Here is a 25,841-nt window from a genome sequence, read left to right as displayed (position 1 = left end):
TATTTGGTGCTATATAATTTTGGAAAATGTTAGTCAATGTTTGTTCGTCGTACTTTTCTCTACGTATAGTCTTGCGTATTTTATTTTTAAATATTGTTTCTAAGGTTATTGGTGAGCCACCGATTTGAGTTTGAAATATAATTTGAATATTAAATTCGTTAATTGGTCTTTCTGATATCGGTATTCCATCGTCAACATTTTCGTCGGAGGAATGGATTGTTGTTCCTTGTGTACCATGGTTTGAGATGTTATCAACTGAATTAGTGTTTATATCGACATGTTCATTTACAGATAGATTGTCTAATTTAATACGACTTAGTGCGTCTGCGTTAGTATTTAATTTTCCTTTTTTGTAGATAATTTCATAGTCATATTCTTCTAGTTTTAATCTCCAGCGGATTAATTTTGAATTTGGTTCTTTTAGACTCATGATCCATGTAAGGGGCCTATGGTCGGTAATTATTTTAAATTTCCTTCCAAAAAGGTATGGCCTGAAATATTTTGTCGCCCATACGATAGCAAGTAATTCTTTTTCTATCGTCGAGTAATTTATTTCGCTATTCGATAATGTACGACTTGCGTAACATATAGGCTTGTCACTACCTATTGGTCCTTGGGAAAGTATTGCTCCTAAAGCAAAGTCGCTAGCGTCGGTGGTTAAATTAAATGGTTTTGAAAAGTCAGGATATTGGAGCAGTGGGTCGTTCATTAAAGATTTTTGCAAGTAGCAAATGTGTTCAAATATCTCTCGTTTAATATTATTTTTCTCCCTTTCTTAAGACATTCTGTGAGGGGTTTCGTTAATTTCGAGAAATCTTGAATAAATTTCCTGTAATAACCGAGTAGTCCTAAAAATGATTTATTTGTTTTTGTGTTTTTGGTACGGGGAAAGCTTTTATGGCATGAATTTTATCAGGGTTGGGTTTAATACCATCAGTGGAAATAACATGTCCGAGAAAAGAACATTCTTTCTTTAGGAATTCTGATTTGTCCAGTTGTATCTTAAGATTGGCTGTACGTAATTTACCGAGTACTTTTTTCAAGTGTTGTATGTGCTCCTCTAAGGAAGTTGAATATATAACTATGTCATCTAAATATACAAGGCAGACTGTCCCGATCAAGTCATTTAATACATTGTCCATTACCCTTTGGAAAGTGGATGGAGCATTTTTTAATCCAAAAGGCATCCTTACGAATTCATAGTGACCTCTATCGACAGAAAATGCTGTTTTACCAATATCTTTTGGGTGCATTTCGATCTGGTGAAAACCGCTAGCTAAATCTAAAGTTGTGAAGTAGAGACTTCTCCCCAATTTATCTAATATGTCAGTTATGTTGGGTATGGGATATTTATCAGAAACAGTTTTCTCGTTTAATTTGCGATAATCTATAACAAGTCTCCATTTTTGTATATTGCTCGAGTCTAATTTTTTTGGTACGATCCATATAGGAGCACTCCATGGTGAAAAACTTCTTCTAATTACACCTTGTTGCAACATTTTATCGATTTGTTTGCGTATTTCCTCTTTGTGTATGTAAGGGTACCTGTATGATTTTGTAAAAATGGGTTTGTCGTCAGTTGTCCTTATTTGGTGTTTGATTTGATTCGAGAATGTCAATTGTTCTCCCTCCTTGAAAAACACATCTTCAAAGCATTTGCAAACCTTCAGCAAAGCTTGTTTTTCCTCTTTATTAAGATGACCGGTCCTTATCGAATCTAAAATGTCATGATTATCATTCATACAGTTGTGTTCTAAACTGAAGTTATTAACTTCGATGTAATTCTGGTCGTTGTATGGTGTCGTCTTTATTGGTTGTTCAATGTATGCAATTTTATCATGTCCAGAAGTATTAACTATTTCCACAAGGCTGTACCACTTTTTAGAATGATACAGTCCCTCTGAAATAAAGAGGTCGGAACCCAAAAAAGTCCTTGGGAGAAAAAAGCTACCATTTTGTGTGTCTACCGGTACATTAATAACAACTCTGGAAGAGCTTGGAATAATGAATTTCTCAGAAGTAAAATTGGGTTTGAGATGAATAGGTATGATGGCTTGACTTGTTACTAGAGTTTTGTTACCTAGGTCTATTTTAGCTTTGAGAAAATCTAATATGTCCAATCCTATTAGTCCATCGAAATAGTTGTGAAATTTGAAGACAAAAATTCTGTATCTCCTTTTTGTTTGAATTCCGTAAATAAGGGTAGTTTAATTTTTTTGTCCAGTGAGTGTTTAGTTAAAATTGTTGTGATTGTAATTGGTTTGCAAGTCATACACTCTTCGTCATTTACAAATTCTGGGTTTATGAATGATGACGATGCTCCAGTATCTATTAAAAATTTCAGGGGTCTACCAAATGGGGAGGATATGTTAATATAGGGTAATGTGTGTCCATGTTTGTTAATATCTAAGTATCCCGTTGGTGTGGGTAGGCATTCATATGAAAATTTTCATTATCAACTATTACATTTTCGTATTCCGTTCTAATACCATTATTTTGTTGGTCTTTTAGATCGTTCATGTCATTATCATCATTTTGATGATAAGTGTAGTTTTGTTCGAAGTCATTGTCATGTGTTTGTCCGTGGTAATATCCGTCTAGATCATTATGGTAAGCTTGAGACACATTGACGTTGTTTAGGTACGATGTCTGTCTCGTTTGTGTAGTCATAGGTTTTCTTAAATGACTATAACCAGAACTAACATCCATTGGTTCTGGTGGTGGTAAGGGTTTGGTCGTAAGCTGTTGCTGCCTGAAGTTGCTGAATTTGCTCTGTCCGGACCCATTGTGAGAAAAGGTATTTCCATTAGGTGCTTGAGGTCCCTTTTGTGAAAATGCATTAGTTATTGGATTATATTGATTTCTTCCCTGAGTATTAACCGTGTTTTGGAATCTATTTATATTGTTTTGTGCGTAATGGTGAATTTGTCCGTGTGTAAATCTATGTGTGTTATTCATATTTGGTTGGTAATTACGAGCAGGGGCATAATTCCGTGTATTCTGTCTATACCTTGGTTGGTAGAATGGTTGGTTGTAAGTAAGTCTTCTTGAATATTGTATATTTTGTTCCTGAATGCAGAATGTTAATGCTTCATCTAATGAATCGGGTCTCATAGACCTAATCATTGAGCCAAGGGGTTCTCGGAGGCCTATTAAGAATGCATCTAAGCACATTTTAGCGTTAAATTCGCGCCTCGAGTTTATGACATGTTTGTTAGTTTCATGAATTGATATATTATTATTTATTGCTGCCTGTAGCTCTATAACTGAACCATAAAATTCTTGCACAGTCTGATTATTTTGTCGTAAATTGTGGAGTTCACGCACAAGGGAGGTTTCACTCCTTTTATCCGAATATTTAAGTATTAGATTCGCTTTAATTACCTCCCAAACTAACGGAGTACCGGATGAATTAAGTACTTCATTAGCTTCTCCCACTATTTTGTTTCTGATGGCTCTAAGCACTACTGTTGCTTGGTTAGAACCATCGATATTCGCTAATATTCTTAAAATCTCTTCAACGTTTTCTAAAAAAATCATTTAGTTGCCTTGGATTTCCATTAAATGTTGGTAATCTTTACGGCATCTGGAATTTTTAATGTTTCGTATGCTTGAGAGGATTGTGACGGTTGTTGAGATTGTAGCGCCTGAGGGGCACTAATGTCATTAACGGTAGTCATTTCTTGTTGTTCCGGTATTGCAGTTAAGTATCGAATAGAATATGGTCTTGGTCTTAGTCTTCGCATTTAATATAATTACCCTTTTTATTGATTTGAGATATTTTGATTAGCCTTTTTCTTTATAATTGAAATATTTCTTTGCTTATTTCTGTTTTATATTTTATAAAGTAATATAATAGTGATAAATATTATAATTTTCTTAAATAATTACCCTAGTATTATCATAATAAATAATTTCATTGTTGATTTCCAAGGTTTTTATCTGCTTCTTTCCTCCGATGAGACCTGTATAAGTTGCTTGTAGATATGGACTGCTTCAGGACTATTTCTTGTTCTTCACTTGTAGTTGTTGTTTGTTGTTTTAATTGTTGCTTGTTTTTGTTTTTTTTTTTTTTTTTTTTTTTTTTTTTAGTTTTTTTTTTTCGTTTTTGTTACGGTTGTTGTTATTGTTATATGTTATTAACTTTTTAATTGTTATTTTTAGTTGATTTTCCTTTTTTTTTTGATCTTCACTGTATTGTTATTTGTTTTTGTTAGTTGGTTTTTTTCTTGTTTTATCTGATCTGATCCACTATGACCGTATTATTTGTTGATATTCCTTCAACGATTTTCATTAAATATTTATTCCAACCAAAAAGATATTCATTCTCTCCGGATGGTAATATTTGTTGATATTCCTTCAACAAAATATTATTTATGAATTTATATATATTTTTATTTAAGATATAATTTGTTGATATTCCTTCAACAATTTTTATTAAATATTTATTCCAACCAAAAAGATATTCATTCTCTCCGGATGGTAATATTTGTTGATATTCCTTCAACAAAATATTATTTATGAATTTATATATATTTTTTATTTAGATATAATTTGTTGATATTCCTTCAACAATTTTTATTAAATATTTATTCCAACCAAAAAGATATTAATTCTCTCTGGATGGTTATATTTGTTGATATTCCGTCAACAAAATATTATTTTTGATTTAAATATATATTTTTATTTAAGAGATATTCCTTCTCTTCTTATAGTAAATTGTTGATATTCCTTCAACAAAATACTATATTGTATTGGCACTTGATTTTCTCGGTTGTACGGACGTAGGTTCTTTTTTTTTCCGATTGTTGGCGCACGATTTTTCTCCTTAAGGATTACTTGATATACCGTCAAGCCTAATTAATTTAATATATTTTTTTTCTTCACCAAATTTTTCTCAAAAAAAAATTTTTTTATGTCCTTTAAAGGATAGTTCACTGTTTTTTCCACAATTAACTTGTCACTGTTTTTTTTGGTTTTTTTTTTTCTGTTTTAAGGATACATTTATTTAATTATATTTTTTTTCACTTGAGAAAGACCGCACCAACAATGGCCGTACGACTGCGCCAGTTAACTTCCGTACCGCCGAAAAAATAAGAAAACAAGAATTATTCTGTTTTAGATGCCAAATACAACTGATGCTTTATTCAAAAAATTCTTATATTTAAGCGATTTTACAATTATTGATTTTTCTTAGAGTTAACAAAGAACAAAGGAACATAAAATCTAGAGCTATCAAGAAAATACTTAAGCTAAAAATTTGTATTGGGTACAGTAAAAGTAAACATTTCTTTTTGGGTTATTTCCGTCATAGTTTTATTACTAGTGTTGTTATTGTGATGTTGAAGTGGAGAATTATTGCTGACGAAATAATGTCAACAATATTGGTGTTAGCTCTTTGGTGCTTATGACAATGTTGTAACTAATAATGATGTTAATAATAATGATGTTAATAATAATGGTGTTAACAATAATGATGTTTTTAATAAATGAGGTTGTGGTTGAAAATAATGAACTTAATAATAATGTTGTTTATTGGTGGCTGTAGGTAACTCGCACATATTCATCATTCCGTTAGCACTTTCCCCTGATAGGGATGTGCGTCTGTTTATTGCCCTGCTTCTGGAATCGCTAAAGTGGTAAAACAATTACACTCACATTAATTAATGTTTTTGTGACGCAAGTGTGTCTCAAGAGTGCTGTACACTTTTTACCCAGCCATTATTAGCAATCTTAGAAGCTTCGTGTGCTCTCTGCCACTTCGTCGTCGTTGCCTTAACCTTTCGTTTTGCCAACGCTAAATGCAGACTAACGTATTGTTCATTTTTCTTTTTCGCATTCTTCTGTTTTAATTTCAATGAGTTTTTTGTTTGTTGTTGATGTTATTATTGTTGTTGTTATGGCATTGTTTATTTAAGCTAACATATATTTTTGTGAGTTTTTTCCTTTTTTTTGTTTTCGTACTACATTAGTTTTTGGCAATGTTTTACTCTTCACCTCCTGGTCATGACACATAGTGTGAAATTTAAAAATCAAGGAAACATTAAAAACATCTGTTAGGAAAATAGGAGCTAGATTTTCGGAAAGTGTGAGGGGAAATAAAATGAAAATTATCACAAATACTGTTAAATAAATATGAATATGAATTTAATAGAAATTCTGAAATTGTATTATACTTTAATATATTGAAATCAATAAATTAAGTGACCAAGTCATCGATCTCAATATTTTCGAAGGGAAAAAGAAACCATGAGGTGAAGGAAACATTTTTAAAAAGAGAAGCATTGGAATTCAATATTCCAACGAGTTTATTTCGAACAGCAAATGGCCCGTATATTGGGCTGCACCATTATATGGGGTTCATATCGTGAATCTACGAAGGCCACCGCCAATGACAACATCGGTGGGACAGATTAATATATAATTTATAGGTCTCCGACAAATATTGGGAGGTGTTAAAAAGCGACCGACAAATTTAATATACTCGCCTCTTTTCTACGTTGGAGGCTGCAAAATGGCTAAAGAGGGCAAATATCATTTGATAGGTCAAAATGGACCTCATCGATTCAACGATTTTAGACCCGAGTCTCTTTGAATGAAATCCCTTTCATAACATGTGAAGTCGATAGCGGTGTCCGCCCGTCCATCTGTGTGTCTGTCTGTGTGTCTGTCGAAGGGCGTATCCAATTTCCAAGAAAGAGTTTAAATATGGGAAATGTCGTTCCAGTTTTATTAGTATTCTTTTTCTTCTTAGGCATCTAATAGACAATCCTGTGGAAGTCCTTCGAAGTATTTTGCAAGTCCTCTGTGCCCTTTTATTATCCTTGTCTGCTTGAGTACTTATAGGGTGAGATGAAAAAACTGCAACAAACTTCAGACTGCTGTCATGTCTAAGCCACTTGTCCAAAAGCTGTTAAAATATATTCCAGTGACAGCTCATTATATTGTTTACAAGCGTACAAAAGCATTTTAGTAAGAATTAATTAATTAATGCTGGTAGCGTAGCACGACGTCAAGGAAGTGGACGGAAGAAAACCGCAACATCAGCAGAAATGGTTCGAAAAGTAAAGAAGCGACAATATTCCATTCGGCAAATATTCAAAAATGAGCTGGTGGTAAAGCCATTGAAATTCCAAAAAGTGCAAGAACTTACACCGAAAAAGAAAGAACATAGTCTCAAAAGAGCTAAAGAGTTGCTTCGCTGTCCAGCAGTTTGTAAACAAACAAAATGAATGATGATCGTGTTTACTTGCTAAAGAGGTCAGGTGAAAATGTGCACCTTCGGTTGGCCACCAGAACTCAAACGCCGGTCATGGTGATGGCGTGGGCCGCCATAACATAACCGCAGAGCAAAATTCGGGCAGCAACATTGAAGGCCATAATTCGTGCCAAAGGTAACCAATTCATACAAAACAAAACTAAACCTATTCTAAAATTTGATGCTACATTAGACATTTTGTACTTTTGTACAAAAAAAATTGAAAAAAAAAAACATTTAAAAATTATGGCGATTGACTTTGTTGAATTTTTTTATCTCATCCTTTATTAAGGTCTCTTGCAACGTTAGCCTTGAATATCATTGTAGTCTGCTTGAGTACTTACTAAAGGACATGGTTGCACTCTTGATTTTCCTAGTATTCCTCTCCCTAATAAACATACCTGAAGAGCTAGCGTTGAAGAACCATCCCAGAATCCTTGGATAATCTTAGAATACTTATCCAGGTCTCAATCGTATAAACACCTGGCCTTCCCGTCCTGAGACTATGAGTACTTATTCAGGTTTCATAATTAGACGAAACCCTGTGACCCATGTAAAATCCTGCGGACGACCGACCATTAGACCTAGTTGACCTATTTATTTTCTTTAGCGCTGTATATAGTAAACTTTGTATTTATAAAATCTCTAAGCCATTGAGGACAAAACGCTGGACCCCGACGAGCTATTCCAGTTCATGTGGAGGAATCCTGTAGTAACTGTGGCGCCCTAGTAGGGACAGAGGAAGAGAGGGAGTTAGAGAGTGTGTGCTAATTGAACAAAAACAATTAAAAAATATTAAGCTCGGCCTGGCCGAACTTTTAATTCCCTCTACTTTTGGATAAAGAAAACATTTTTATATACAATAATAATCTGAATTCAAACGTGTTCCACTTTAAACGACAAATACCAGTAAGACTATTTGCTGTTAAAAAATTCAAATAACTATAAAGTGGACGAGGCCGTTGTAAAGGGGCCCATACCAAAATGGGGAACCTCCATAAGCTCTTTTTCAAGTTGGCGGGTATTATGACAGTGCGCGATCAGAGATATTGTCGTTAGACTTACGTGTTCTCTGGGCGTACATCGTCGAAAAGATGACCTGAACAAATACCTCGAAGAGTTCAATTGTCAAGTAGACGGTACAGTAGACGAACAGAGGAAGAGGTTCGCAATGTTCATAGCGCAACTGCATTCTCCACATGTCACGAAGAGAATTCTCGAAATCCAGGCGTTAGATGATGAAGAATCAAGACCGGCGTCCCTTTGAACTAAGCAGAGTGCAAAGAGCTAGAGAACACCCGGCATTCAGAGAATTCCCGAGCAGGTCCGGAAGTGGGGCGTGGGTTTAACTGGAGAAAGAAAGCCGCTCGAGTTAATTGAAATGCTGGAAGAGTGACCCGAAATGTACGTAATACCCAACTACGAGCTGGTCAAGATTATGCCTGAGGTGCTACATGGTCGAGCATTAATGTGGTTTAGGAATAATCGCAAGTCTTGCCAATCTTGTAACTCTTTCCGACAAGACTTCCTTCTCTCTTCCTGACCTTCTTTCTCCCGATTCATGGATAATTTAGAAGATAAAATTCGCTAACGAAAACAGATACCCCGACAATTTTTCAATTATAGTGGCTGCACCGAGGAGCAAAAGATCGAAACAATCTTTAAGAATGCCTCGTCCGATTATCTCTTGTACATCAAGCGGATGAATTTCACCGATCTGGCCGGCTACGCCAAATATTACAAGATGTCACCATCGCTGAATTGAATCGATAGCAACGAAAAAATGCACGAGGCAACGATAAATCCCGCTACGTCCTGTTGTCGGTGTGGACAAAACAGACACTTTGCAGCCGGATGTTGTAACCTACCGAAACCCTTCTGCTGGGAATGTGGCCGGAAAGGTATATGGACAATAGAGTTTTGCCAATAAAGTTCGGGAAACGAGCGTTGGGCCCGCATAAACGAGGGGAATGTGGGTACCAAGACAGTACCCCTACAATCGAGTCCAGTCATTTATTTCTCGAGCTCACAACTAATTACTACATTTTTAATAAGAAATCGCTTGTGATATTCAAAAATATTTTACAATCGTTGAGGCTGAGGTTCACAACTTTACAAATCTCTAACTATGAAAATACTCCTTTTGTGATTTCCTGCCTGCTTTTTATTCCATTTACATGTTACAGCTTCTTTGGACGACGTAGTTTTTATGCCTTACACCACAAGGCGGTCAGGGTATCATGTCTTTGTGCATTTGTTTTTAACAGGCAAAAGGAAATGAGATAGACCCATAGTTCCTTTTGATGATCTGCATAGAATCACATTCTGAGTCGATTTATGCGTGTCCGTCCGTCCGTCTGTCCATGTATTTTTGTAAACAAAGTACAGTTCGCATTTATTGCCCTATCCAGATGAAATTTTGCACAAATCATTTGTTTGACCCAAGGACGAACCCTATTGAAATTGGAGATAATCGGTCAAAATTTAGATATAGCTCCCATATATATCTTCGTCCGATTTGCTTTTTATTGTGCACCAAACGTGTAATATCAGTCCGAATAGTATGGAATTTTGCACGTACGATCAGATTGGACCTGAAAATAAGTATGCCAAATATATATAGCTATAGCTCCCATATATATTGTTCATCCGATTTGTTATTTTTGTCCTCCGCAGCCGTAATATGCACTCTGTAACAACAATATTTGGGGAAATATATCAAATATAGCTCAGAAATACCTTTGCTAAATTTTATCGAGATCGGTCAAAATTTAGATATAGCTCCCACATATATCTTTGTCCGATTTGCTTTTTATTGTGCACCAAACGTGTAATATCAGTCCGAATAGTATGGAATTTTGCACGTACGATCAGATTGGACCTGAAAATAAGTATGCTAAATTTTATCGAGATCGGTTCAGATTTGGATATAGCTCCCATATATAACTTCGTCCGATTTACAATTTTTTGTGCACCAAACGTCTAATATTTGTCCAAATGGGATGGAATTTGGCACATACGACCGAATTTAGTCTAGAAGGTAGTATGCCAAATTATATATATAGTTATAGCTCCCATATATATTGTTCATCCGATTTATTGTATTTGTTACCCACAGCCATAATATGCACTCCGTAACAACGATATTCAGGGAAATATATCAAATACTGCTCAGAAATATCTTTGCCAAATTTTTGTCGAGATCGGTTCAGATTTGGATATAGCTCCCATATATATCTTTATCTGATTTCAAATTAATTTTGCACCAAATGGGCAATACAAGTCCGAGTTTAAAAGATACAAATGCTTCGGCATATTTAGTCCTTTGAACTTTAAATTATAATTTTAATCATAGCGTGTATGATTGAGTTCTCCCATACAAACTTTTAATTCTTATGCGCAGCTCTACTAAATTAGCAAAGTGGTGTAGGGTATCATAAAGTCGGCCCCGCCAGACTTTAAGACTTTCTTTACTGGTTTTATTTTATTGAAGGGTTCATATGGAAATATGGGAGACAACCCTACGCCGATTTACATCAAAGTTGAATTATATTCTAACAAGATTACCTAGACTGCCCTTTCATTTTCTCTCATTTAAAGCGTTACAAAACATCCCAAAAAATTCAAAAATGTGTGGCCCCTATGGAATTTATTTCCAACATAATTTCCATTATTTGCCTCGTGCAATCCGAAAAATTAAAGCTATGTGTGACATGTGCGTCAAGAATCGCGTGAATAAATTTAAATATTGTGTAAAGTGTGTGCGTATAAAAAAATGGCAAGGGATTCTCCTGAAGAGCCGACATAACAAACGACTTGAGATTTTTCTTAAATTTGCCAAACAAAAGAAAATTATACGTTTGTTGCCACGGCGGAAGGAAGCACACACTTTCACCCGTAAAGTTTCGTTTGATGCGCTACAATTAACTTTGTGTTTTATTGTTTCGTTTGTTGGATGTTCATTTTCCTTCATTAAATTCGATTCGTTGGAATTGTAAATCGTCCTTTTCTTCCACGTTTCATTACATCTGAAATAAATTATTATACTTTAGATGCCGCAATGTTTGTGTGCGTGTGATATTTATTTGTATTCTCTCACTTCACTTAGTTTTGCAGTTTATGTATGGATATATGTATGTGAGTGAGTGTGTGTAGTACAGAGGTGAACATTTTCATGCGAAATTTTATGTCTTACTGTTGTTTCTCTAATGAATTGTAAATGTGGAAATGTGAAAACAAATATTAATTTCCCGTGCCTCCAAACAGAACAAAAACAACAAAGTAATTTTGAGTTTTGTACGTTATGTGGGAACATGTGTTAAATATATGCATGTATGAATGTGTGAACATACATAGCTATATGTAGTAGTTACCGCTTTTCAATGATGATTCTTGGAAATTTTGAAAATATTTTCTCACCTGAATACCTCTTGATTACTTTTCCGCATTCAAGGCCATGACATATTCTGTTGACCTTGTCAATCGAATTTCTTTAAAATAGAGGAGTTTTACGTCATATCCGAAAAAAAATTAACAGAAATGGATTGCACATGGAATATTAAATCAATCGATAAGCTAGCGAACCAAATATTTGACATAATACCCAAACCAAAAAGTTTTTAAGTTCTGCAACAAAAATTGGCCATTTTAATGACAATGCTTCTGGATAGATTTCTTTCATAGCTCTATCCCAAATATTATTATTACTTACTATAGGTCTATATATTGGGCCTATTTTGTCATTGGATAGTGTTTTACTAGCAAGTGCCCGCAAAGAGGTCCACATTAAAATTTTAGATTCGTTTTATCAGTTGGTTTTAGGCCTTTTTATTTCAATTGTTCAGTTTGACAAAATACTTTAATTAAAGCTTCATACATCGTACTAAATGTTCAGACTTTCACTTTCCACCAAAATTCTTATTTGTAAAACCATTGCACAATGTACCCACATCCATTCATTTCCATTTTACCAATTAAAGTACCATTTAGTACAATTATGGTACTCATATCCAAAACCATCTCCTTCCCTCTAGTACAGACACCAGTGACAGTGACCTCAATATCAATACCTAATTTTATACCGCATTTTCAAAATAATCTCGATATCCCAACTTCATATACTAACAGTGTCCTAAATATCAAATTTCAGGATTTCAGCTCTTTAATTATCCCCATTACCAAAGTAGGTTCCATTTAATACAATTATAGTACGAAGTTGCAAAACCACAAGCAGTAGTGGAATTCTCTAGCTCATTTTTTTAAGTTACCGACAAAATTCGGTAAAATTAGAATGCTTATAATTTCGATAATATACGAAATTTTTCGGTTAGTAAGCGACGAAATCAAAGTAGTCGCTATGACCTACCGATAGATTCCAAGCTGTCAATTTTAATTTCTTTATACCCTACACCACAAGGTGGTCAGGGTATTATGTCTTTGTGCATTTGTTTGTAACATGGAGAAGGAAGCGAGATAGACCCATAGTTACTTTTTAGGATCTCCATAGAATCACTTTTTGAGTTAATTTTTGCATGTCAGTCCGTCTGTCCATGTATTCTTGTGAACAAAATGCAGGTCGCATTTATTATCCGATTGAGATGAAATTTTCCAAACAACATTTGTTTGGCCCAAGGACGAACCCTATTGAAATTGGAGATAATCGGTAAAAATTTAGATATAGCTCCCATATATATCTTCGTCCGATTTGCCTTTTATTGTGCACCAAACGTCTAATATTGCCCAAATGGGATGGAATTCGGCACATACGACCGAATTGAGTGTAGAAGGTAGTGTGCCAAATTTGGTGAAGATCGGTTCAGATATAGCTATAGCTCCCATCAGATATAGCTATAGCTCCCATATATATTGTTCATCCGATTTGTTGTATTTGTTACCCACAGCCGTAATATGCACTCCGTAGCAACGATATTCAGGGAAATATATCAAATGCAGCTCAGAAATATCTTTGCCAAATTTTATCGAGATCGGTTCAGATTTGGATATAGCTATATCTGATTTCAAATTAATTTTGCACCAAATGGGCAATACAGGTCCGCATTTAAAAGATACAAATGCTTCGGCATATTTAGTCCGTTCAACTTTAAATTATAAAAACTTTTAATTGTTATGTGGAGCTCTGCTAAATTAGCAAAGTGGTGTAGGGTATCATAAAGTCGGCCCCGCCCTACTTTAAGACATTCTTTACTGGTTTTTATATCAAAATGTTGTGCTTCAAAGTTACCGATTTTGTCTGTAAATCAAAAAAAGAGTTAGATAATTCCACTACATATCTCCACCCTAGATAACAACAGAGACCTCGATGTCAAATTTCGGGATTCCACCTCCATCTGCTAGCAAACTTCTGCGCTTTATTTCTTCTCTGCTCATAGTCATATACCTACTTATAGCTTGACCCGTTCCTGCTTATAACTAGCTTCTGCGCTTTACCCGCTTCCGTTTATTTTTAGCTTCTTTACTTTACCCGATCCCGCTTATAACTAGCTCCTGCACTTTACCTGCTCTCGCTAATAACTAGCTCCTGTACTTTACCTGGTCTGCTCACACCCAGTTCCACGTTTGTAGCTATCTCACCGCTTGTACACAACTCACCGTTCCCAGCCAGCCAGTCATCGCTTTTAGTTAGCTCGCCGTCTATAGACAGCTGACGCTCATTGGCGCTCATAACCAACTTCCCGTCCATAGCTCATAATCTATTCAACTCAACCCTCGTAGCCCGGCGCAGATAGTCAGCTGCCTTGTTTATTGTCGCAGCCCGCTCACTTTTCATAGCTTACTCGGTGCTCGTAGTCTGCTTGCGGTCGGAGCTGCCAGTTCGAATCCTACTTAGTGTCGCAGCCGACCGAGAATGCTGGTAGCCTATTTTCAGGGAGATGCATGAAAATAAAATACCGAATACCTGGAGGTATAGTTATATGGGGTATATATTATAACGTTGGCTGAAGCCAGATTCCTTCGAAAAAGGTTTGATCCCAATCACTGTGTTGAACACAATCTCCGTACTGATTCAAGAGGTGATCTAAATTTTTACTGTATTTAACAGCCCTAGGGACTGTAATTTATATCTTAGAATTTAATAGGTAGAAAATGTTAAATGCACAAATGTGCTAATTCAGTATTTTTTTAGCTTCTTTTTTGGAGGGCAACGATTTTTTTCTTGCTATTTCAGAATCTATTTTCGGTCTTTTAAACTCCGCTCAATATAGAGCATTTATTGAAATACATTAAGTTTTATTAAAATCAATGTTATATTTATTTTGAAAATTTTAAGTTTAAATTCTTAAAAAAGCAACGAAGAAAAATAACTCCTCTGCTATGTGATTGCCCCAACGAAATAAAAAGTCAACAAATAGTGAAATTCAAACCAAACATACCCTCACACACAAAATGTATGAAAGCGATGTATGTTTTACAAATTGAAATTTACTATTGAAACATCAAAAAAAAAAAAAATATTTAAACAAAGATCTCCTTTTTTGTGAAAGAAGTTCATGCTATTAACTTTTGAAATGCTACAAAATGCCTTTCAAATTTTGCGACAAGTGCACCAACATATGCGGAATGCCAAAGTTGGTAAACGTATTCAGTTTAGGTTGCATTTCGTTTGCTGTGCTTCCGAGTATCCAGTCTTTAGCCGATGTTTCATCTTTGTGAATGGCATTCATGCCGTTGAAGCATTCTTATACATATGTATGTGTATCCTAAATAAAGCTTATCTGTGTTTAAAGTAAAGATGAACTGTGTGTTTGCGGTGTAAAGTTGAAAAGAGAAACCCGACCGACATCCTACATTTTTTGCGTCAGTCAGGTACAAAAGACACTACTGACAAACATTGACAGATAAAAGAGAATTGGAAATGAAAGGAGTCCAAAAAAGAATACAGTAGAAACATCTCATATTGACTGCAACGTTAATAACAACTGAAGTAAAGGAGTTCTCCGGTTTCCTTTGGTATTTGTGATACCGACACACACACACAAAACACCGAATAGAATCATGTGTGGAAAATGGAAGCTTTCAAAAGAAAATTTAGAAACCCGAAGAAATGTGAGGAACAAAGTAACGAAACAAAGACTCCCTCTGTGTGTGGGTGTGGATATTCTTAATAACACTTTAAAACTGCTGTAATGTGTACAGGAGCATGTGGGTATGTAAGGGTATGCTTTACATCTGCATGAGTTCAATTACAATTTTTTATCGCGAAAGAAATTAAATACAAATTATATTAATGAAATACTCTTAGCCGGAGTTGATGAATTCGAAAGGAAAATATTGTGTATTTTATATCGGCTTGTATGAATAATTTAATGGGAATTAAGGGAAGACAAAGTCCGTCATGTAAATACAGGGTGAGATAAAAAAAAACAACAAAGTCAAACGCCAAAATGTTTATTTTTTTAATTTTATTTTTTTTATTTTATTTTTAAAAATGTCGGAAATATTATAAAAATTCAGAATAAGCTTAGATTAGAATAGAATTATGGCCAATGAAACCATCATACGCTGTCCGAATGTTGCTCTGCGGTATTTTGGCACATTTCCGGCGAAGCGTTTTTTTGAAGTGATCGACACTTTGGTATTTTTTAGTCCCAACCTTGCTTTCCAAAATACTCCAGACACAGTAGTCCAACGGATTGGTATCCGGAGATTTTAGTGGCCATTGTGCGCTGGAAATTAAGCGAGGAACCTCATTTTTTAACCATTCTTGGGTGGCGCGTGCTGAGTGCGATGGTGCAGAGTCCTGTTGGCCAAAATGTTTGCGTGCCCAAGGCTTTAATACATCCTCAAAGAATATTTTTGCGATTCGATTCGGCATTTATTCTGATGTCGATTAATACAAGCGGAGAGCGACAATCGGCTTATATGCCTTCCCACACCATCACCATGGCCGGCGCTTGAGTTCTGGTGGCCAATCGAAGGTGCACATTTTCAGCTGACCTCTTTGGCAAGTAAACACTATCATTCTGTTTGTTTACAAACTGCTGGGCAGTGAATGTTTTCTCATCGGAGAAAACCAAATTCGGCAGTTCAACACTTTCGGCCATGCTTTTGTTCGCTTATAAACAATATAATGAGCTATCACTGGAATAATTTTAACAGATGTCGGACAGTATCTCTTAAATATTTTTAAAGGGTTGTTTTCCTGTACGGTACACTATCGTAATGTGCCACTCCACCTCGGTACGGTACAGAACACTATGGTACAGTAACATAATTTTATAACGCCGACTAAGAGCTACAAATGGTACTTAATTTTGTATTTAGGAAATGTATAAAGTTGGAAATTTAAAATTTAGTATTAGGATCATTTTTTTAATAACCTGATACTGGTCGGTAACGCTGTATTGAACCGATATATTCGTAGGGTGAATCTCAAAACAGCTTAATCAACATAGAGTTTTGCATATGGAATAACAAAATTAAAATTCCTCTATCGTGAAGAGGGCATAGAAGAGAGGTATGTGTGGACTAACCTTAATCACGAAACTAAATTCTTTGGAGGATGATCTTCGAACAGTTAGGTATTATGATTCAAATTTATACCCCAATCATTCGAAAAAAAGTTGCAAAGCTACCAAATCATTCAGAAAGCGGCACAACTTCGTGCGGTTTGATGGGCTTGTGTGATCATTGAACCATAATTTTTTTACCCAAAAAGCAAGAGCTTGACTCATACACAGCACGCTTAACAATGGAACTATTGCGAGGCGATATGTTAACTGTAACATTTTCTTTCAAGTTCGGGACAAATCAATTGGTCGCTTAGATCGAAGACAACATGTGTGATCGAAGACAACAACGTGGAATATTGGAAAGAGTGTCGCAAAAGATGGATCGTAACATCAATTCAATTTGAAAGCATTTTTATACCCTCCACCATAGTATGAAGGGTATATTAAGTTTGTTATTCCGTTTGTAACACCTCGAAATATACATTTTAGATCCCACAAAGTATATATATTCTTGATCAGCATAGAATTCTATGTCGATTTATCAATGTCCGTCCGTCTATCCGTCTGTGGAAATCACTCTAGCTTCCGAACGAAATGAAGTAGGTTGATAAAATTTTACTCAAATGTGTACTATATCTGCAGGACTTTTGGTATTGAAAATGGGCCATGTAGGTCCACGTCTTCGTATAGCCCCCATATAACGGTACCCCCGATATTCGGTATTTTGATGATTTTAGCGACATTATTTATCGGAATTGTTTCAATTTTGGAGTTCGTAAGGGATACTACATCCTAAAACAGAAAATGAGCCATGTAGGTCCACGTCTTCGTATAGCACCCATATAACGGTACCCCCCGATATTCGGTATTTTGATGATTATATAAACAGATTTTTTTTTCATTATAAACAGATTTTTTTTATGTTTTGCATTTGAATATTGTAATAGCTTGTGACAAAAGTTGCCTATGCAGGTCCACGTCGTCGTATAGACCATAATATTCGGCTACATTCGGTATTTTTAAGATTTTAACCGAATTTTTAATGGATTTAATTTTTTTTTAATTGTTAAATTTGTACCAAATGGTCGAGGGTATTCAAAGTTCGGCCCGGTCGAACTTACTGCTTTTTTACTTGTATTGAATTGTATGTATTTTTTATACCCTCCATCTTGGAAAGGAGGGTATATTAACTTTGTAATTTCGTTTGTAACATCCCTAAATAAATAAATAAAATAATATATTCATATATAAAATTCTAAATCGATTTAACGATGTTCGTCTTTTTGTTCGTCTGTTGAAACCACTATACAGCCCACATTTCTTGACGTAGAGCGTCAAAATTTAGCAGAACAATTTGTGTTGTATTTAAGATGGTTGGTATTGAAAATGGTATAGTCCCCATTTAATGGTACCTTTCGATATGCAATTTTTTGTTAATTTTTGTCACATTTTTTTCACGGTTTTGTCTACAAATTGGTATTTGTAGGTCATAATAGCACAAGTACAAGAGTACCTCCCGACATTCAGTATTTTGATGATTTTTGCCCCATTTTTTTACGGATTTGTCTAAAAATTGGTATTTGTGGGGTATGATGGGTTCTAGCGAAACAAAATATGTAAAGGTCCACTTTTTGGTATAGCCCCCGTACAAGAGTACCTCGGTGTTTTGATGATTTTTGCTACATTTTTTTTACGGATTTGTCTAAAAATTGGTATTTGTAGGGTATAATGGGTTCTAGCTCGTATGGCGAAACATTGTATGTGTAGGTCCACGTTTTGGTATAGCCCCCATATAACGGTACCTTCTGATATTCGATATTTTGATACAAATTGGAATTTTTAGTTCTTAATACGTTCCATCCCGGTGGCAGAACATTGAATATTTAGTTCCACATTTTCCTATAGAGCACATATAACGATACCCACCAATTTTCCATGTTTTGATAATCCCAGTCAAATTTACCCACATAATTGGAATTTTAAAAGATTTGATAGATGACAACCTTTGAAGTATAAAATTCTCTATAGAGGTTCCCGTTTTGGTATGGCCCCATATAAAGGTCTCACCCTCTTTATGGTTTTTGATAAGTTTAACTGCATTATGCAAAAGATCTTAGTGATATATGAAGTTTGAAGTGAAACACACGTGAATTCAGATACTTTTATGTAAAAGTGTTTCCTTTATTCTAAGATGGAGGGTATTAAAGTTCGGCCCAGAAAAACTTTCCTATAGTTCTTAAAAAAACATACCATAGCTCAATGTCTGCCCACCACTACATGTACATAAATTAAAACCCCTTCATAAATTACTTAACATCTAACCCAAACTGAAGGACATCATCGTCATCACCTTCTGGTAATGATATATTGTAGCAAAAAGTAATCCCAACTGGCTTGACATTTGTAAATTTGTGGTTTCACTTTTATTTTTATGCAGATATCAACACTTGCATAGACAGTAACTTCAGACAACTGATGTGGTTGATGGCTAAACAGTTTAATCATCTCCCACACGCACACATACACAGACACTCACACACAACCGACTGACAGGGCGGGCGTAACATCCATTTATTGTTTGCACTTCAATTTGTCTGATCAGAGCCATATGGACTAAGTGACCACGTTTATCGGGAACGGTGTTGGTCCATCGGTGTGGTCAGGTGGTTTCACTTTGTTTTTGTGCGAATAGTTTTTTCACTCTGCCTCTCTCACCTTTTCTTCTTTTTTATGTTTCACATGTGTTTGTTGTACGCATTACCCTCCACTTGGGCATGGGTCCGGTGGTGGCGGTGGTGGTCATGGCCCATGTTTGTAGGTTGTAGGGATATTGCCTTTTTCAATTACCAACATGTTAACACATTCATCCATCAATTTAACGATGTTTGGCATTTAAAAGTGTAAAAAAGAAGAGAAATGAGGATGAACGGAGAATTGCCTTTTTGGAAAGGTTGATGGAGTCATTGTCGGCAGGAAAGTTGATAATAAATGACTCCCAGGTAAAAATGGTACTTGAAGAATCCAATATACATATGTATCGACATGTTTTTCCGTGTGTGTGCGTGTGTGTCCTGCAACAGGAAGAAAAAGGATTGTTTATCATGTAAACACTTTACTAACGAACGTCCAAGTAATTTATCATTCATTTGTTCATCAATATTAAAACACAGTAATCATCATCATCAGCTTCAACCGTTCTTCCAGCTCCATTCGTCGAACAGTTACTAATAGAGATCAATATTTGAAAATGAACTCTGGCCATCTCGGAAGTGAAAAAGGATTCATCCTTTGGCAAAAAGAAAACATATGCTTCTTCACTCCCTTAAAAGGGAAGGTAAAAAGTGAAAATTTTTGGGTAAAAAGAAAAAAGCGACTTTGTCAGAAACGTGCCAAAACAAAAATATAAAAGGACACAAAGTCTATATATATATCTTAACAATATGCCTAATGGTCGTCCTGACAATGACCTTTGCATACAGACACAGATAAAAAAATTGTATACATACCTGATTATTGTTACCGGTTACATCTATGGGCCTTGGACGACGTCGATGAATACGTTTTCGTGCCGTCTGGTAGATTTTCCAATATAATACCAAAATTACTAGCAGTGGCACATAAAACGTGCAACAAGTGGCGAATACCTGTTGGAATAAAGAACACGTAACAATGAGCGTGTAATATGGAATAAAAGCATAAAAGGCATGGTATGTTTTATTCACTATATATGCATGTTAAATTTCAAGAGATGAGTGAGTTTATATTGTGCTACTTCGAAAACTTGTAAATTATTTCTCAACTGTTTTAACTTTCTAATTATATTTTTATATATGACTTTGAAGGTTATTGAAGAAAAAATATTTGTTATTGTATATTTCGGTCAAATTTTATTATTAAATGTTTTCAGCTTACTGACCTTGGTAATTTATTTATAAATAAAGGATTTATTATTTATTGTATTTCTTCACTTTTTGGCTATTTCGACAGAGTGACTACATCAGGGGAATATGTATTATTATTTAAATATTAGATAAAATTAACGTAAACAAGTAAAAAAGCTATACGTTCGACCGGGCCGAACTTTGAATACCCTCAACAATTTGGTAAAAGTTGAGCAATATTCAAAAAAATAAAATCCGTTAAAAGTTCTGTAAAAATCTTAAAAATAACGAATGTAGCTGTATATTAGGGTCTATACGACGAAGTGGACCTGCATAGGCAACTTTTGTAATAAGCTATTACAATATTCAAATGCGAAACTTGGAAAAAAAAAACAAGTAAAAAAGCTGTAAGTTCTGCCGGGCCGAACTTTGAATACCCTCCACCATTTGGGACGAATTTGACAATTCTAAAAACAATAAAATCCGTAAAAACTTCTCTTAAAATCTTAAAAATACCGAATGTAGCTATTATATCCTGGCGGTGAATAATGCAGCTAAAATCATCAAAATACCGAATATCGGGGGTACTGTTATATGGGGGCTATACGAAGACGTGGACCTACATGACTCATTTTCTGTATTATGCTGTAGTATATATACGAACTTCAAATACAAAATTTGAAACGATTCCGGTGAATAATGTCGCTAGAATCGTCAAAATACCGAATAAGGGGAGGTACCGTTATACGAAGACTAGGATCTATCCATTTTCAATACCATAAGTCCTGCAGACATAATACACATTTGAGCTAAGTTTTATCAACTTACTTTATTTCGTTCGGAAGCTAGAGTGATTTCCACAGACGGACAGAGGGACGGACATCGCTAAATCGATTTAGAATTTTACGCTGATCAACTTTGTTGGGTCTGAAATGTATATTTCGAGGTGTTACAAATGGAATGACAAACTTGATATACCCTCTATACTACGGTGGAGGGTACAAAAACTATAAATATCGAAGCGTTAGGAACTAATGTCACTGATTTGTTTATGTTTAAGCAATTTAAAGCTATGGTGTGACGGAATTTGCTCTAAAATTCTAACAGTAACGAAAGTACACAAAAATTTAATTGAAACTTCCATTGTTGCGGAGAAGTATGTAGGTTCATATGTATTGCTACCTCGAATCCCACTAATACCAAAAAATTCGGTTCAACTTTAAAAAATTGCGGTTTCCTGTACATTTGGCACTTTATATTTCAATTTAAAAATCCCAAAAAACTCTTCGTGTGCCCGGACTAAATTTAGCACTTATTTATTTGATTTTTTATACCCTCAACCAAGTCGAGGGTAACACCCAGAAATAGATTGTAGACCCCACAAAGTATATATATTCTTCCGTCCGTCTGTCCGTCTGTGGAAATCACTCTAGCTTCCGAACAAATTGAAGTAGATTGATAAAATTTTATTCAAATGTGTATTATGTCTGCAGGACTTTTGGTATTAAAAATGGGCCATGTAGGTCCACTTTTTTGTATATCCCCCATACAACGGTACCTCCCGATATTCGGTATTTTGATGATTTTTGCGACAATATTCATCGGAATTGTTTCAAATTTTGGGATTTGATGATTGAAGATTGTCTGTAAATTGTCTGTGCAGGTCCACGTCTTCGTATAGCTCCCATATAACGATACCTCCCGATATTTGGTATTCTGATGATTTTAGCGACATTATTAACCGGAAGTGTTTCAAATTTGGTATTTGAAGTTCGTAATGGAGACTACAGCATGAGACAGAAAATTGTCCTTTCAGGTCCATGTCTTCGTATAGCCCCCATATAACGACACCTCCCGATATTCGGTATTTTGATGGTTTTAGTTACATTATAACCGATATTTTTTAAGTTTCACATTTGAATGTTTTTAATGGATTATGACAAATGTTACCTATGTAGGTCCATGTCGTCGTATAGACCCTAATATAGCAGCTACATTCGGTATTTTTAAGATTTTAACAAAATTTTAAACGGATTTTATTGTTTTTGAGAATTGCCAAATTCGTTCGTGGAGGGTATTCAAACTTCAACCCGTCCGAACTTACAGCTTTTTTTGCTTGTTATAATCATTCATTTGGTAGATTACGTACCAGAAAAAGTGGACCGATGTACTCGTTAATAACATTTTAATATTTTGCTTGTAAAAATGTTGATTTTGAAGAAAATAGCTAACTTGATTCGCATGTTGTAAAGATTAAAAATAATCAAAATTTTGACCTTTGAGAGGAGGTACCACTTAGTGTACCTAACTTTTCTTGCTAAAAATTTTGAGGTATACACAGTTTTAAGAAAATCACTATCTTGATCTAAGTGTTAATTTTTCAAAATGTTGACCATTTTTGTCGAATGTACCAGAAAGAGTGGTTCGATCTATAGTTTGTCCAAACATTGGGAAATGCGATTGGGAGACAATCAGACGCTTCTTTCAGATTTTTTGAGCGTCATGGAGATACCAGAAGGAGTGGTCCATTCAATCCTATCTAGATTTGATAGATATATTAAAATATCAGAGTTTTAAAGACCATCGGACTATTACCTGTTATGATTATATAAAATTTTAACCTTATGTATGGGAAGTACTAAAAGGAAAAGCCGACCGATACAAATCTTGGGATTTGCAAAGTTAAAAAAATCGAATGAACATTTTACATGAACCAGTTTGTTTTTAATAATTCGGCCTATATTTTAAAAGTCATAAACAAAATTATAGACTCATAATTAGCATAGATTTTAATATCCAATAGATATCTATATCTATAAAAGAGGAAAATGTTTGTATGTTTGTTTGTTTGTAATTTATGGACTCGAAAACCGCTGAATAGATTTTCCTGAAAATTTCCATATATACTGCAACATCGTACTGTAACTGTAACATATATACTTCCATATATACTGCAACATCGTACTGTAACTGTAACATATATACTGTAACATAGGCTATATACATTTTTGAATTTCCACTTGGAACTGGAGATATAGCATCAGAATCGGAGGTACCTCCCAAAAATTTAGATTTTATATGCACATATCTATTGATTGGTTGAAGATACAGTCTCCAAATTTGGAATACGTAACGGAATTTGGAACGAAAATAAGTTTGCCAAATTATATTGTAATCGGTTCAGATTTAGATATAGCTCCCATATATATTTTCGACCGAGTTCGTTCATTTGATGCCTCAAACACAATATGAATGTTCGATTCCAATGAAATTTGGAATGTGTGACGGGATTTAATCCGAAAATAAATTTGTCAAATTATATTGAAATCGGTTCAGATTTGGATATAGCTCCCATATATATTTTCGGCCGATTTCCAGCATTTGATGCACCAAACACGCTATGTATCCCCAATTTCAATGAAATTTGAAACGTGTGATAGATTTTATCTAAAAAATTGATTTCCCAAATTATATTGAAATCGGTTCAGATTTGGATATAGCTCCCATATACATTTTCGGCCGATTTCATGTATTTGGTGGACCAAACACTACATGTAAATATTTCCAATTGTAATGAAATTTAAAATAAGTAACAGAATTGGGAGCCAAAATGAATTTGTCAAATTAAATTGAAATCGGTTCAGATTTGGATATAGCTCCCATATATATTTTCGACCGATTTCATGTATTTGATGCACCATACACGATATGTATGTTCGATTCCAAAGAAATTTGGAATATGTAACGGGATTTTGATTATAAAATAAATTAGTCAAATTATATTAAAATCGGTTCAGATTTGGATATAGCTCCCATATATATTTTCCGCCGATTTCACATATTTGATGCACAAAACACGATACGTATTTCCGATTCCAACGAAATTCGGCATGAGTGGCTAAATTTGGTACAAAAATAAATTTGACAAATTATATTCAAATACGCTCAGATGTGATTATAGCTCCCATATATATACTCAGCCGATTTCACATATTTGATGCACCCAAAGCGAGAGAGACAAAATCTGGCACCAGAAAAAATTGCCAAATTATATTGAAATCAGTTGAGGCCGATTTCATACATATTATGCACCAAACACGATATATATGACCGATTCCAATGAAATTCAGAATGTGTGACGGAATTTGGTTATAATAATAAATGTGATAAATTAATTGGAAATAAGTGAAGATTTGGATATAGCTCCCATATATATATTCTCGGCCGATTTCACATATTTGACGCACCAATTTCAATGAAATATGAAAGGTGTGGCGGAGTTTGGTGTAAAAGTAATTTTTTTAAAATTATATTTAAATCGGATCAGATTGGGATATGATTTTAATAAGAAGCATTGACCCACAACGCCTTAGGCTAATACTAAAAAACAACACAACAATTTATTTGAAATACGCTTATTACGGCGAAGTATGTTGCTATCTCGAATTCACTAATAGCAATAGAAATGCCACTCTACTTAAAAAAATTGCAGTTTCCTGCACGCTTGATATTTGCTATGAAATAAATAAATCCAAAGGACAAACCCTTCTTGTATGCATGTCATGTTACTGCTTTTGTAATGATTTTGTTTGTTAACGCATTAAATAAGTGCAATATTTTTTTTTTTAATTTTTAAATTTGATTTTCTTTATCCAAGATATATTCGTAAATAAAATTTTGAATGCATATAAAATCAAAAGGGGTAGCGAAGCACACCGGGTTCAGCTAGTAAGATATATGACAGTAATAACAAGGAAACTAGTTCTTCTTTTATTATAAGCACAGGTTAATGTACCATATAAACAACAATACTGGCCTTGTTTACATCAGTTTTCATCTTTCATTTGACTATAATTCATTTTAGCATGACTTATTCTTTTGCTATTGAATATTTCAAGCTATTTTCCTTACTCAGCATTAAAAAATTCTTTCGAAATATATGATTTAAATTATGTCACATTTTATTTCCACTCACCTGATATGATACATCTTGTGAAACCATGCATTTCTGTTGTTCGATACGTTGCAAGTAATCTGGATCTTTCCAGCCGAATTGCGGTGCCAGCGATACTATCACTGCTGCTGTCCAAACGAAAAATATCATAAGAAAGACACGTTTGCTGGTTCGTGAATGCATGTAGTCTATGTTTGTGACAGCCCAATATCTGCAAAAATAGAGGACAAAGAAATTGCCGGTTTAGTTATTTTTTTTATGAAACTCTTTACTTGAAT

This window comes from Musca domestica, unplaced genomic scaffold (assembly GCF_030504385.1).
Source record: "Musca domestica strain aabys unplaced genomic scaffold, Musca_domestica.polishedcontigs.V.1.1 17, whole genome shotgun sequence".
Classification (NCBI taxonomy): Eukaryota; Metazoa; Arthropoda; class Insecta; order Diptera; family Muscidae; genus Musca; species Musca domestica.
The sequence above is the reverse complement of the archived record's forward strand: the minus strand, read 5'-3'. Positions refer to the sequence as shown.